We start from the raw sequence: 16,417 nt of genomic DNA, 5'->3' as shown, positions 1-16,417 counted from the left end.
CGCTCTTTGGACCGTCAGGGGTGAGGGCAGCAAGCTTGGAAGCTTGACTCGAGACTCACAGCTTTGGATCGGTCTGCAGGATCGGTCTGCAGACTGATCCACGCTTTCTGGATCATCGCTGATCGATCTGCGGACCGATCGGGCAACACTCGATAACACTCGAGTGTATCTTGATCGGTCGGGACCGATCAAAACTTCGATGCTTCGAGTGTATCTTGTCGGTCCGGGGACCGATCAGATAACACTCGATAGCACCGAGGAATCTTGATCGGTCCGGACCGATCGGATGATCTCGATGGCGGGTGGATCTTGATCGGTTTTACGGACCGATCGGTGAGTCTGATCGGTCCACGGACCGATCGGGCGATGGCGATTCGCGTGAAGGGTGGATCGGTCTTGGGACCGATCAGACAAGCACCTGATCGGTCACCAGACCGATCAGTGACGATAAATAGAAGCGTGGATCGGTCTGCTGACCGATCCACAGTATGGCTTGTTTTGCATGCGCTTTCTCTTATTGTTTCTGATTCGCAATTGCTTTTACCTATTTCGTTTCTAACCATCTGCTGTAAGCTTTCTCGAAGTTACAGGTTACAGATTACTTGATGTTGGGTGAATTCAAATTAAGGATCATTAGTAGAAGGCGACGAAAAAGCTTTTGCTGTGTCTCGCTGCGGACAAACCAGTTTTGGTAGCAACGTCTCGTTTGCGATCTGCTGGCAGCCGTTTGGTCGAAATCAGCTTGACTTGTGCTGATAGGTTCAAGCTCAGAGGTACCAGTGGAAACGAGGATGCCATTGGTGGGAGCTGAGACAATCAGACAAGGAAGAAGCGTGATTGGCGACGTCGTGGACGGTTGCAGGGATTTGCTGCAGGTTTGGCAGAGATCCGTTACAGAGCAGAGAGGCATATGAAGGTGGAGAGGAGAGGCTCTCGTGATAATGCTTTTTGTGCTCTTGCTGTGAAAAACACTGTGGAGAAAAACTCTCTGGAAGATTGAAGCAGTGTGCTTGTTCTTCGCTGATTGTGGCTGTGAGCTTCCTTTGATCATTTCACTTGAGCCACTACTGTAAGTCTTGTGCTTAATTTCTTACTGCTGTTAAAGACTTTGTGGAGAGGTTACTCCACCGAGAAGGAGAATCCTTTAGCCGGATAGCTTCCGGGGTGTGATCTACCGAAAGATCAAGAGGATTCGTCCACCTTACGGACACGCCGAGGAGTAGGGGCAAGTTATCCCCGAACCTCGTAAATCTCTGAGTTAGTGTGCTGTGCTTTCTTGTTTTAGTTTTCTAATTCCGCTGTGCTAACAAAGTTCTTGAAGAAATTTGTGTTTAGTGTTTTTCAAAGAGGCTATTCACCCCCCTCTAGCCATCTAAGGTCCCAACAATACATAGTGATGTATGTGTCCCTTTCAATGTCGCTGCTAAAGGCGGTTATAGGTACTTCATCACATTTACTGATGACTTCAGTAGATATGGTTATGTGTACTTGATGACACATAAATCTGAATCCTTTGAAAAGTTCAAAGAATTCAAGAATGAAGTACAGAACCAACTTGGCAAGAGTATTAAGATACTTCGATCAGATCGAGGTAGAGAATACCTTAGCCATGAGTTTCGTGACTACCTAGCTGAGTGTGGGATTCTATCCCAACTCACTCCTCCTGGAACACCATAGTGGAATGGTGTATCCGAAAGGAGGAATCGTACCCTATTAGATATGGTACGATCTATGATGAGTCACACAGATCTTCCGACATACCTTTGGGGCTATGCTCTAGACACGGCAGCTTTATACTCAACCGAGTTCCATCTAAGGCCGTGATAAAGACACCATATAGGATATGGACTGAGAGAGATGCCCAGGTGTATTTCATGAGGATTTGGGGTTGTGAGGCTTACGTTCGACGTCAAGTCTCAGACAAGTTAGGACCCAAATCTGACAAGTGCTACTTTATAGGATATCCCAAGGAAACAAAGAGATATTACTTCTATATTCCCAGTCAGCACAAGATAGTTGTGGCAAAAACTGGGGTCTTTCTAGAAAGGGACTTTGTTTCTAGAAAGACTAGTGTGAGCATGTTCGATCTTGAAGAAGTTCAAGATGCGAACAATAGAACTGAAGCCTCGATGGAAGTTGAACTGGAACCACAAAGTGTTGTGGATCATGTTGTTCCACAAAGAGTTGAGGAACAACAACCAGTTCAAGTAGACCTACCTCTTCGCAGGTCTGATAGGGTACGTCGTCAGCCTGAGAGATACTCATTTATCTTGTCTGACCATGATGACGTTGTGCTCATAGAGGATGAGCCTATCACCTAACAGGAAGCTGTGATGAGACCAGATTCTGAGAAATGGCTAGAGGCCATGAGATCCGAAATGGAATCCATGTACACCAACCAAGTATGGACTTTGGTTGATCCACCTGAAGGGGTAAAACCCATAGGGTGTAAGTGGGTCTTTAAGAGAAAGACTGACATGGATGGACTTATCTATAAGGGTCGCTTGGTAGCTAAAGGTTTCAAGCAGATTCATGGTATTGACTATGATGAAACCTTTTCTCCAGTAGCGATGTTTAAGTCCATTCGGATCATGCTTGCTATTGCAACTTACCACGATTACGAGATCAGGTAGATGGATGTCAAAACCGCGTTTCTAAATGGAAACCTACTCGAGGATTTGTACATGACACAACCTGAGGGTTTTGTAGATCCAAAGCATACTAGCAGAGTATGCAAGCTGCATAGGTCCATTTATGGACTAAAGCAAGCTTCTCGAAGCTGGAATCTTCGATTCGATGATGCAATCAAACAGTTTGGTTTCATCAAGAACGAAGATGAACCTTGTGTCTATAAGAAGATTGTAGGGGACATAGTTGTCTTCCTCATATTGTATGTGGATGACATACTGCTCATTGAGAAAGACATCCCTTTGCTACAGTCTGTGAAGACTTGGCTAGGGACATGTTTCTCAATGAAGGACTTAGGTGAAGCATCCCGCATTCTAGGGATACAGATCTATAGAGATAGATCTAAGAGATTGCTTGGCCTAAGTCAGAGTACATACATTGACAAGGTACTCCTTCGGTTTGCCATGCAGAACTCCAAGAAGGGATTTCTGCCGATGTCACATGGCGTGAGTCTTTCGAAGACTCAAAGTCCCTCTTCTAGAGAGGAGAGAGACCGCATGGATCAGATCCCTTATGCCTCAGCCATAGGATCGATCATGTACGCCATGCTATGTACTCGACCTGATGTCTCGTATGCTATGAGCATGACGAGCAGATACCAGTCAGATCCAGGTGAAAGTCACTGGATTGTTAGGATGTATACTAAAAGTATAGCTTTTGGTATAAACATTTATCTAGAAATAAGAATCACATTGGTCAAATGTCTACATTTATGATAAATGTAGTTGTTCAATTAATTTATATTATAGATAACATGGTGTGTGGTGTCACACATAGAGGATCATGCTATCAGTACCTTATAAATTATAAACAGTAGCTCACGACCAAAATGGAAAGGAACAAACCATTGGAAGGTCATAGTGTAATTAGGTATTAGTTTATCTTAACTATATAATTACACTAGTACACTTAGAGTGTATTGAGTAGGACCATTAGAGGTCGTTTCTTTTATACTGACTTTATAAAGGAACAAAGACCTCAGTTATTATAGAAGTGTGTGCTCTTAATCCTAATATAATAACAAGCACATATATTTGATATTTATTTCTTTAATTTATCAATGGGTGAGATTTAGTTCGATAAATCAATAAGCCCGATAAGTTGGGAAATGATATCACTTATGGTGTGTGTTGTTGATTATAAAAGGAAACTGCGTCCTAATAATCTAGGTTGAGAATGTCCCCAAGAGGAGCTCATAAGGATTGTCATGTTAAACCCTGCAGGTGGACTTAGTCCGACATGACGATAAGGTTGAGTGGTACTACTTTTGGATTAAGATATTAATTAAATGAGTTGTCAGTAACTCACTTAATTAGTGGACATTCGACATCTTAAACACAGGGAGACTAACACACTCATAATAAGAAGGAGCCCAAAATGTAATTTGGGATTGGTATGGTAGTTCAATAATAGTTCTCTAGTGGAATGAATTATTATTGATAAAATTAAGTTGTTTTCGGGGCGAACACGGGATGCTTAATTTTATCAGGAGACCAAAACTAATTCCTCCTCTCGGTCCCTACCGTAGCCTCTTGTATATAGAGATTTATACCCACCACATACCCACCTTCTTACCCATCCAATGTGGCCGGCCAAGCTAGCTTGGAACCCAAGCTAGGGCCGACCAAGACCAAGTGGATAAGCCAAGTTGGTGGCCGGCCAAAGCTTGGGTCCCAAGGTTAGGTGGCCGACCACTAAAATATTAAAAAGGATTTTTATTAAAATTATTTCTTATGTGGATATCATGGTTTTAAAAGAGAGTTTAAAATTAAAAATTTCCTTTTATAGCTTTCTACAAAAGATTAAGAGAAGAGATTAATCTCTTTCCTTATTTGTAGATTAAAAGGATGGTTTTAATTTTTGGTAAAAACTTTCCTTATTTGTAAATCATCTACATGTTTAAAAAAGAGTTTAAAATTTGAAATATTTCCTTATTTGTTGATTAAAAGGTGGATTTTAAATTTTAAGAAAACTTTCCTTTTTAACCATGTTCATGATTTAAAAGAGAGTTTAAAAATTAAATATTCTCTTTTATAAGTTTCTACAAAAGATTAAGAAAAGATTTGATATCTTTCCTTATTTGTAAATTAAAAGAGATTTTAATTTTTAGAGATAACTTTCTTTTTATCCACATGTTTAAAAGAAATATTTTAATTTATTAAATTTCCTTTTTATAAACCAATCATGAAGGGATAAAATTATTGGAGAAATTTTTATAAATTTCCGGAAACAAATTAGGAAGTTTTAATTCTTGTTTAATTAAAACTCTCCTTGATTTGGGGAAATAAGTGGCCGGTCATGTTATAATGAAAAGAAAAATTATTTTTAATTAAATAAATTTTTCCTTTTCATGGCAAAAGAATTAAGGAAGTTTTTATTTAAATTTCCTTATTTGCCAAGATCAAGGATTATAAAAGAGGGGGTAGAGGAGGCTTTATGGAAAACAACTCTATTATTCTTTTCCTCCCTCTCTTCCTTGGTGGCCGGCCTCTTCCTCTTCTCTCTTCTCCTTCTTGTGGCCGAACCATCTTGTTCTCTTGGAGTTCTTGTGGTGGCCGGATCTAGCTTGGAGAAAAGGAGAGAAAGGAGGCTTCGCTCTTGCATCCCTTGGAGCTTGGTGGTGGTGGTCGAACCTCATCCTTTCTTGGAGTCATGTGGTGGCCGAACCTTGCAAAGAAGAAGAAGGTGCCTTGGTGGTTCTCGTCTCGGAAGATCGTTGCCCACACAACGTCCGGGATTAGAAGAGGAATACGGTAGAAGATCAAGAGGTCATTATCTACTAAGTAAGGTATAACTAATATAGTTTTCCGCATCATGTTAGTTTTATCTCCATGTAAAAATACCAAATACAAGAGGCATGCGATTCTAGTATTTCGAATTAGTTTTCGATGTTGTGTTCTTTTATTTTTCTTTTCCTTGTGATTTGATTGTTCTTTTTGGTTGACCTAAAGTTATTTAAGGAAATTAAATATTAGCTTTCCTTAAAAGGCTTTGTCTAGGCGGTGGTGATTGTTCCCATATCCAAGAAGGTCATGTGCCTCGCCATGCAGTCCTGGAAGCCAATTTTAGAAATTAATATTTAATGGAATTAATAACCTAGGTGATTTGGATCGAACGTGTTAATTTCCGCAGGAGATCCAAGTCTAAACTTAAAAGAACAAATAAATTAAACTTAGGATCAAACGTGTTAAGTTCCGCAGGTGATCCAAGTTTAATTTAAAAGAACACATGGTTGCTAGGAAAAGGTTCAGACCTTTGTACAAAATTTTTGTACAGTGAAACCATTAGGTTTTCTGAGTAGCAACCAGCAATTGGTATCAGAGCTAGGGTTTTGCTTCTGTGTATTTGGTATTAGTTTAATTATGCACATGTCATACATAATTTAGGCAGGTTAATAGTTGGATGTGCTAACTTTGTGGATGCAGGATCCAACTATTATGGCTTAGAGTTATTATGTGTGTGATTTGACCCTTGGACATGTCAAGGGCATTTATTGTGTGTGCATGATTGTATTATAAAATACAGCAGGAGTTGTATTTAGTTTTATTAGGATTTTATTTTTGATCTAGTTACATGTACATTCCTTCGAGGAATATAGGATCGAAAATGTAAAATTCTATTTATGTCGCGGATCGAATCTTGCAAGGCATGGAACCTTTTGAGGACCAGAGGCGCAGCGGAACAAGGAGCAAGATGGATGCGACAACTAGACCCGGTGACGGTGGCCAAAGATGGCAGCAGCTAGGGTTGGCGACACATGGAGGACAGCAATAGATAAAAACCATAATAGTTGAAAATTAGTTTTTCTATTTATTGCTTTTTATGCTGTGTTGTGTGTGCTTGTTAGTATGCATGCTAAGTAGGCTAGCATAGTCAAAATTCCTCACTTTAAATAACTAAGTGGGAGAGGGTTTATTTTTTAAATAAATTCCACAGTCTCCATTACTGGTTTATAAGTGATGCAACAAGCTTGCGCGTTGTCTCTGAGTGCCTTCCTCCATATCGGATGAGCTTATTTGTGGATCACTAGATTAAACTTCCATTTTGGATGACTATAGGAAGTTGATTAAGAGCGTGTGATCTTCCCCATCGGAAGGGGCACAATCTTATTAATGGACTTAGTGTCAAGTAATGGTATACACTTAGGCACGTCTAATAGTATCCTTCCCATCGGAGTCACTGCTATTATTTGTGTGACCGAAGAAAACCAACTATTAATTTGTCAAATAAATAGGTTGACAAGATAATAAAATTAAAAACTCCTCTTACAAATGTTTGATTTTGTATACGTCCACACTATCGTGGCATACAAAATTCACGGTGTTTGAGGTAATTTTATTTGTCATAAAGATTTATTGACAAGATAATTAATGGGTAAAACCCTCCTCTTACAAATGTTTAAATTTTATATACGTCCACACTATCGTGGCATGTAAAATTCATGGTTGATATGGGTTAGGTTTTGTGGATCTCCCGATGAGGAAAGAAAAGGAAGAAAGAATCAAAGGAGACAAGCCAATATCAGCCGGGACATGCCTTCAGAACAAAGATAGGCTAATATTGGTCGGAATATACCTTGCCGAAGGAGGACAGGCCAATATCGGCCGGTACATATCTTCAGAACAAAGATAGGCTAATATTGGTCAGGGAATACCTTCCGAATAAAGGTAGGATAATGTCGATCAGGACATACCTTATGGATGAAAATAAGCCAATATCGGCCGGGACATGCCTTCAGAACAAAGATAGGCTAATATCGGTCGAGATATACCTTGCCGAAGGAGGACAGGCCAATATCGGCCGGTACATATCTTCAGAACAAAGATAGGCTAATATTGGTCAGGGAATACTTTCTGAATAAAGGTAGGATAATATCGATCAGGACATACCTTATGGATGAAAATAAGCCAATATCGGCCGGGACATGCCTTCAGAACAAAGATAGGCTAATATCGGTCGGAATATACCTTGCCGAAGGAGGACAGGCCAATATCGGCCGGTACATATCTTCAGAACAAAGATAGGCTAATATTGGTCAGGGAATACTTTCCGAATAAAGGTAGGATAATATCAGCCAGAACGTGCCGTCAAGGTAAAGGTAGGCCAATATCGGTCGAGACATACCTTCCGGATGAAGGTAGAATAATATCGGTCAGGACATGTCTTCAAGATAAAGGTAGGTCAACATCGGTCGTGACATACCCTTAGGATAAGGATAGATTAATATCGGTCGGGAATGTTCTTTCAAGTAGATAGCTAACAAAGATCATTCAATCAATGCCTTAGAAACATGTTGAATAAAAGGCAGCTTATTGTTATCTTGTAACATAACAAGGAGGTGTCAAATAAAATAATTCATGACAGGTGTTATATAAAATAATTCATGACAGGTGTTATATATTTTTCGGAGGGAAATATGCTTTCAGGTTATCTTGCAGGTGCTAAACGACAAAGAAGGTACATCTGGGGTACAAAAAAGATTCCTTAAAAATCATCTTCCGCAAGTACACACCTGACATCATCTCATAACGAATTCTAACAAACTGGGGTCCACTTCATGATTAAGGAGGTTATATGAAGTGGTATAAAAGGGGGAATCCTCTCCGTTGGCAAGGTGAGTTCACAACATCGTGTACTTTCACAACCCTAATTTCCTGGCTACTGTTCATCTTCTTTCTTCTTCCTTCACATCAAGAGAGATCACTAACTTGAGCGTCGGAGGGCCTAGCCAGGGATTCCCACCCCGGTCTTGGGTCACTGACGATAGTGTTGGCTGGTCTCTTGTGTGCAGGGGGCCTTGGAAGCTTGGGAGTCCCACTTTCTCCCCTTCGGACTGGGATTCCCTCCTACTTATCGGATTTCCTTAGGTGATTCTGGTTTTCTCTCGATCCGCTTTGGGTTTCTCGGATCAAGGTTCTATCCGCATTGTTCTTCATCAGCATGGTGGGTTTCTTTCTTCCGAATCTCCGTTGTGGTCAGCTTCTCAGACAGAATCAAATTTGGCGTCGTCTGTGGGAAATCTCACCTGAATCTGAGACTACATGATGGAAGAGGCCGGGAAATCAAACCTACTTACTATCAGTCGGGAGGATTTGGATTTTCTCATCAACTCCCATGTCCAGAAAGCCTTGCAGCAACAACAACAACAACTTCAAGCTCATACTGGAGCTACTCTGCCGACAGCTCATAATCCGGCAATATCGACTACTGAGCAGCGGAAAGGAAAGGAATTAGAAGAAGAGGAACATGCATACTTTCCTCCAACTGCTGTTTCTCCGACGAGGCATCCTCGAGCCTTCCTTCGTACTCCTATGGAGCAGGGGGCAGAAGACCGGTGTTCCAAGAATCCTCGGGTGAAGCACCCGATAAAGAAAAGCGTAAGATCAAAATGATAACTAGCGATAGCTCACCTGAGAAGGTCATCTCCCTATTTTCTCAAAGTGTATTGGATGATCCTCTTCCCAAGTGGTATCAAAATCTGCAAATCGGGGAATATACTGGAACAACAGATCCAGAAGATCATCTGTTGAAATTTGAAAACGTAGCATTGTTACAACAATTCTCTGATGGAGTGAAGTGTCGGATGTTTCTCACTACTCTTGGGGGAGCAGCACAACGCTGGTTCAAAAGGTTACCTGAGAAGTCTATTCAAAAATTTAAGGATTTCAAGAAAGTCTTTCTACATCATTTTTCCAGCAACAAAAGGTATCATAAGACCCCATGGAGTCTATTTTCAATTAAGCAAACGTCTAAGGAATCCATCTGGGCATATATCAAATGGTTCAATCAGGTAGCTATAGATGTACCTAATGCTACTACTGAAATCTTAGTAAGTGCTTTCTCTCAGGGTTTAAATGATAATGATTTCTTTAAAGATTTGGTGAGAAATCCTCCTGTTAATTTTGATTCCTTGATTGAACGGGCTACTGAGTTCATTAACGTAGAAGAAGCCCAAGCTGCTAGTAGGAAAGAAGGTGTTCCCTCTTCTCCTACCCAAGTTAAAGAGAAAGCTCCAGCTCCTGTGCCTCCACCAAGAGGTCCTAGAATAACTCATCCACCCCATCGACAACCCGAGTATCGCCCACAAGCTGTACAGCATGTAGAGATACAGCCAGAGGCACCTAGGAGGTGGTGCACTTATCATAAAACTAGCAGTCATCATGCTGAAGACTATTTTGTTTTAAGAAATAGATGGGTCAATAGAGATCGATATCAGAGGCAGAACTACTATCGACAACAATACCCCAGACAGCAAAGTCCACCCAAACCGGAGTATCGCCCGGACGGAAATCGTCAAGAAGCAATACCAGTCCCGGTTGGTACTAGCCAAGTATCAGAGAAAGCACCTTCGGAAACCACAATGACCCGTCAGGAAGAGAATAGAAACAATGCTGCTCGGGGCAATATTAACATGATTACGGGCGGACCCACTGATGGGGATTCTAACAGAGCCAGAAAAGCACATGCCCGAAGATTGGAGATTCATGCAGTAGGGTGCAGCATGGAACGAGCTGCCGGTCCTGAAATAAGCTTCGGGCCCAAAGATCTTGAGGGGGTAGAGATACCCCATGACGACGCATTGATCATCAAAGCTGTGATAGCCAACTACGCCATCGCTCGTACCTTCATAGACACGGGCAGCTCCGTCAACATTATATTCAAAAAGTCTTTTGATCAGCTACAAATTGATCCAAGCGAGCTTCAACCGATTGCTACTCCTCTGTATGGATTCACAGGCAATGAGGTACAACCTTTAGGTCAAATGAAGTTAGTCATTTCTCTAGGGGAGGAACCCTTGATGAGAACCAGGAGATCTTATTTCATGGTGGTGGACGCTCCATCCTCTTATAATGTAATACTGGGCCGGCCTGCCTTGAATGAGTTTAGGGCGGTCGTTTCTACTTTTTGTCAGAAGATTAAGTTTCCCGTGGAGGACCAAGTCGGAGAGGTGCGGGGCGATCAGAAGACAGCCCAGAAATGTTACGTAGAAATCATTCGGACTGAGGCTAACACCGCCCGGAAAATTCAAAGAATGGAAGTTAATGCCATTCGGGAAAAGCAGCCCGTCCTGATTTATGAAGAAAAGGAAGAAGTTCAGATCCAAACCGGACGACCAGAAGCTACCACCTATGTTGCGGCCGATCTTGATCCTAATCTTAAAGCTGAATTGGTGCAATGTCTGAAGAAGAATAATGATGTATTTGCTTGGACTCCCAAAGAAGTTTCGGGCGTTTCTCCTGCCGTCATGGAACATTCCTTGCATGTCTTCCCAGATGCCCGCCCAGTCATGCAAAGAAAAAGAAGTTTTAGTGCAGAACAAAATCAAATCATCAGAGAAGAGATTACTAAACTTATGGAGGAAGGATACATTAGAGAAGTACAGTTCCCAAGCTAGTTGGCTAATGTGGTGTTAGTCTCTAAACCAGGAAATAAATGGCGAGTCTGCATAGACTTCCGGGATCTCAACAAAGCTTGCCCGAAGGATTATTATCCGTTACCCAGGATTGATCAGCTTGTTGACTCCACCGCCGGATGCGAATATATCTCTATGTTGGATGCTTATCAAGGTTATCATCAAGTTCCTTTGGCCAAAGAGGATCAAGAAAAGGGATGTAGAGGAAACTTGCAAGACTCTAAGACAATATGGGCTCAAGTTGAATCCCAGCAAATGTTTATTTGGCACGAAGGGAGGAAAATTCCTGGGATATATGGTGTCCGAATGGGGGATAGAGGCCAACCCAAGCAAGGTCAAGGCACTGCAGAACATGGAGCCACCACGCAACATGAGGGAAGCTCAAAGATTGACAGGCCGAATCACAGCTTTGTCTAGATTTATTTCTAGATCGGCTGATCGTAGTTTTCACTTCTTTAAAATACTCAGAAAGACTAATAAGTTTCAATGGAATGAGGAGTGTGATAAGGCTTTCCAAGAATTGAAAGATTATTTAGCTACTCTCCCTGTGTTGGCTAAACCTATAGTAGGAGAAACTCCGTGGGTATACTTGTCGGCTAATGAGAACGTCGTAGGTTCTGTACTAGTTAGACAAGAGGGAAAGGAGCAACAACCTGTATATTTTTCTAGCCATTTATTAAAAGGAGCCGAGTGTAGATATACCACATTAGAAAAATTGGCTTATGTCCTAGCACTGACTGCTCGGAGGTTGCGCCCATATTTCTTAGCACATGAGATTATTGTATTAACTAACAGCACTCTTGGGCGAGTATTACTCAACCCAGAGGCATCGGGACGGTTGATTAAGTGGACCACTGAACTTGGAGAGTATGATATCCAGTATCAACCTCGCTCGGCCATTAAGGCACAAGCTCTGGCAGACTTCATCACAGAAGTTCAAGGCCCCGAGGAAGAAAACACCTGGAGGGTTTATGTAGATGGTTCTTCGACTAGGCAAGGTAGCGGAATTGGTGTTCTTCTTATATCACCAAGGGAAGACAGATTGCAACTCTCTATCAGGTTGAACTATAGAGCTACCAACAACAAAGCAGAATATGAAGCCTTAATAGCCGGTTTGCAAGTTGCTCGGCATATAGGGGCAGCTCGAGTCCTTATTTATTCCGATTCTCAATTAGCAGCTCAACAACTATCAGGTAATTTTGAAATCAATAATGATAGGCTTAAGTTATATGTTGAAGCGTTTGATAAGTTGAAGTCTCAGTTTCAAGAAGTAGATATACAAAAGGTTCCCAGATCTGAAAATCAAGTAGCAGATAAATTGGCCAAATTGGCTTCTGCTATAGTACCATGGAGTTTAGACAGACCCGTGGAACAAACTCTGTTAGTATCTTGTATTGAAAGACATGCTGAAGCAGAGATTCAAAGTGATTGGAGGGCTCAGATTATCTTATACTTGCAGCAAGGTATTCTTCCTAGTGATGTAGAACAGGCGAGAGTATTTAAGAAAAGGGCCGCTCAATACACTATGGTGGGAGAACAGTTATATAAAAGGGCTTTTTCCAGACCTTTGCTTAAATGTATTGGCACAGAAGATATACAGTTTATTTTACGAGAAGTTCATCAAGGTTCGTGTGGTAGTCATATAGGGGGAAGATCTTTGGCCCGTAAAATTCTGTTAGCGCGATATTTTTGGCCCACTCTACATGAAGATGCTAACAAGCTGGTGAGAACTTGTGTTTCTTGTCAAAAGCATCAGAATGTCTCACATCATCCTACACAGTTATTGAGAACCTCTATAGTTGCATGTCCCTTTGATCAGTGGGGTATGGACATAGTAGGACTGTTTCCTATGGCAGCTGCACAGAGAAAATTCTTATTGGTAGCAGTGGATTATTTTTCTAAATGGGTGGAGGCAGAACCACTTGCTCGAATTACTGAAGATGCAGTTATTAAATTTTTGTGGAAAAATATAATCTGCAGGTTTGACATTCCTCATAAATTGGTCTCTGATAATGGAAGGTAATTTCAAGGGGATAGGATTTTAGACTGGTGCGACAGTTACGGCATTGTTCAGGCCTTCACCTCTGTCGCTTACCCACAAAGCAATGGCCAAGCAGAGGTAACTAATAGGGAGATCATTAGAGGTCTAAAAACCAAATTGGATCATGTTGGAGGTAGCTGGGTAGACGAATTACCCAGTGTTCTTTGGGCTTACCGCACTACACCCCGCGAAGCTACAGGAATCACGCCTTTTCAGTTAGTTTATGGAGGAGAAGCAATAATTCCCATTGAAGTGGGGGTAGAATCTGATAGACGGCGATTATATAATGAGGGCAACGAAGGTCGACGACTTATGGAGCTAGATTTGATAGAGGAAATAAGAGATAAAGCTGCTACCCATCTTGTATCATATCGACAGCGGATAAGGCAAAACTATAACAAGAGAGTGATACCCAGATTTTTCCAAGTAGGGGATTTGGTATGGAAACGAATTAAACCTGTTGGGGATGTCAGTAAGCTGGCACCACAATGGGGAGGACCTTACAAAGTGGTAGAAAAGCTTGCATCAGGTTCATATTATCTTCAAGATGTGGAAGGGAGAATTTTGGAACGCCCTTGGAGCGCTAATCATTTACAGCCTTATCGAACCTGACCAGATCACACTATTTAAGAAAATGTTCACAATTATTTGAGGTCCTTGGGAAACTGAGGACAAATATACCTATAGTTTATGTACCCTATTTCTTTTAATAAAAACCAGGCAAGACGAATATCATCATTGGAAATAAGTGTGGTTCATACAGATTGACAGATATCAAGAGAATCTTCATTTTCTATTTTGGGGCAATCAATAGGAGGAAATCCTAACCAGCCTATGTAGCTCCCCGCGAGGTCAAGAAAAACGGTAAAGAGGTTAGTACCAAAGTCATATTTTCTGCATAGAGCAAAAGTCGATCGGGAAATTCTATGAAGTAACTCGGTCGAGTCTTCATAGGAGGAACCAGAGACTCTAAACCATTCCAGAGCAAAAGTCGATCGGGAAATTCTATGAAGTAACTCGGTCGGGTCTTCATAGGACGAACCGGAGACTCTAAACCATTCCAGAGCAAAAGTCAATCGGGAAATTCTATGAAGTAACTCGGTCGGGTCTTCATAAGAGGAACCAGAGACTCTAATCTATTTCAGAGCAAAAGTCGATCGGGAAATTCTATGAAGTAACTCGGTTGGGTCTTCATAGGAGGAACCGGAGACTCTAAACCATTCCAGAGAAAAAGTCGATCGGGAAATTCTATGAAGTAACTCGATCGGGTCTTCATAGGAGGAACCGGAGAATCTAAACTATTTCAGAGCAAAAGTCGATCGGGAAATTCTATGAAGTAACTCGGTCGGGTCTTCATAGGAGGAACTGGAGACTCTAAACCATTCCAGAGAAAAAGTCGATAGGAAAATTCTATGAAGTAACTCGGTCGGGTCTTCATAGGAGGAACCGGAGACTCTAAACTATTTCAGAGCAAAAGTCGATCGGGAAATTCTATGAAGTAACTCGGTCGGGTCTTCATAGGAGGAACCGGAGACTCTAAACCATTCCAGAGCAAAAGTCGATTGGGAAATTCTATGAAGTAACTCGGTCGGGTCTTCATAAGAGGAACCGGAGACTCTAAACCATTCCAAAGAAAAAGTCGATCGGGAAATTCTATGAAGTAACTCGGTCGGGTCTTCATAGGAGGAACCGGAGACTCTAAACTATTTCAGAGCAAAAGTCGATCGGGAAATTCTATGAAGTAACTCGGTCGGGTCTTCATAGGAGGAACCGGAGACTCTAAACTATTCCAAAGCAAAAGTCGATTGGGAAATTCTATGAAGTAACTCGGTCGGGTCTTTATAGGAGGAACCGGAGACTCTAAACTATCTCTGAGCAAAATTGTCTTCAACTCGAACGGGTCTTCTAAACCATCACAAATCACAAGTAAGCGATCTTATAATTTCAAGACCTAATCAACCAAGATTACGTGGACCTGAGGCTGGAATTCAAAAGGGATGCTATACATATGGTGCATTATTCATTTGGAGGTCTGTCCATTTAGAAGTCTTTATTTAAAATTCACCTGGAATAATACATTCAGCTCGGAACTCAAGAATCTTATACATCTTTCTATCCAAAGATCAGTTGAAATTATGCATTCTTTTGGAATTATGAAATATACCAGATGTGGTCCGCAGGGGAATTCATCGGGACAGGGCTTAACTTCACAAGACAAACCAGAAATTCTCGCATAAAGCTTATACTCAACAAATCAAAAATATTTCAGAAGGAATATCCTCAAATCAGCATGATGAAGAAGCAAGTAAGTATCAAAATTTTCTTATACACTGCAAGTACTTAATTACACAAGCTTTAATTATACTTGTTTTTTTTTCATTAGTAGCTCCTATAGTACAAGTCTTTTATAAATAATTTCTTTAAACATTTGGAAAGGGGCCTTTTAAATCCGCGGGCAGCTCTTCATTAAGCCTGCGGCGATTTATGAAAGAAAGGGGAGGTTCTTGGGGTAAATAACCACCCTCTCTTAATTGTTGAAGAACTTCCGATACAGAATGGTTTAGAGCACCTACTATCCTACGAGCAAATTCTCGAGCAAAGGCTGAAGACTTCAAATAAGCCTGACGCCATTCCTCCCACCGGTTCTTCTCTTGCACCTTGTAACTTTGAAAATCAGCTTGTAGATCGGCGTTCTGATCTTTCAAAGCATTATTCTCTGATTTAAGCTGCTCCAATTCCTTTTGAAGCAATGACAATTCAACCTCTTGAGCTTTCCTTTGCTCTTGTTCCTGTAGGAGAGCGAAATCATGAGAGGCTAAGTCTTGAGCTTGGTCATAAAGACAGGCATTATGGAGTTTTTCTACTTTCTCTAGAATAAGGCTTTTTTGAGAAGCATCTGAAAGAGCTTTCTCTTTCAAAGCAATCTCTAGTCGAAGACCAGAGTGTAACCTCTCCACCTGTAATTCTAACGTCCTCCTAGCAAGCTCTTTGTCTTTCAACAGTTGTTGACATTCCTCCAATTCTTGCTTCAAGGTTCCCAATTGTTGACTTTGCAAGGCCACCTTCTCTTGCAACTGAGCCCTATCACTACTAGAAGAAGGCGAAGTAGCCCTCAATGTGTCACGCCCCCAGAGGGGTCCCTGCCAGAAGAAATTTCGACAGCATCTCCCCTGTACGGGTGACAATCTGAAACATTACTACATACAAAATATACATCAGCCACACTCGGCTGGAATATATGCACAAATAGAAACAACATAACACGCAGTTTAATG

This window comes from Zingiber officinale, chromosome 3A (genome assembly GCF_018446385.1).
Source record: "Zingiber officinale cultivar Zhangliang chromosome 3A, Zo_v1.1, whole genome shotgun sequence".
Lineage (NCBI taxonomy): Eukaryota > Viridiplantae > Streptophyta > Magnoliopsida > Zingiberales > Zingiberaceae > Zingiber > Zingiber officinale.
The sequence above is the reverse complement of the archived record's forward strand: the minus strand, read 5'-3'. Positions refer to the sequence as shown.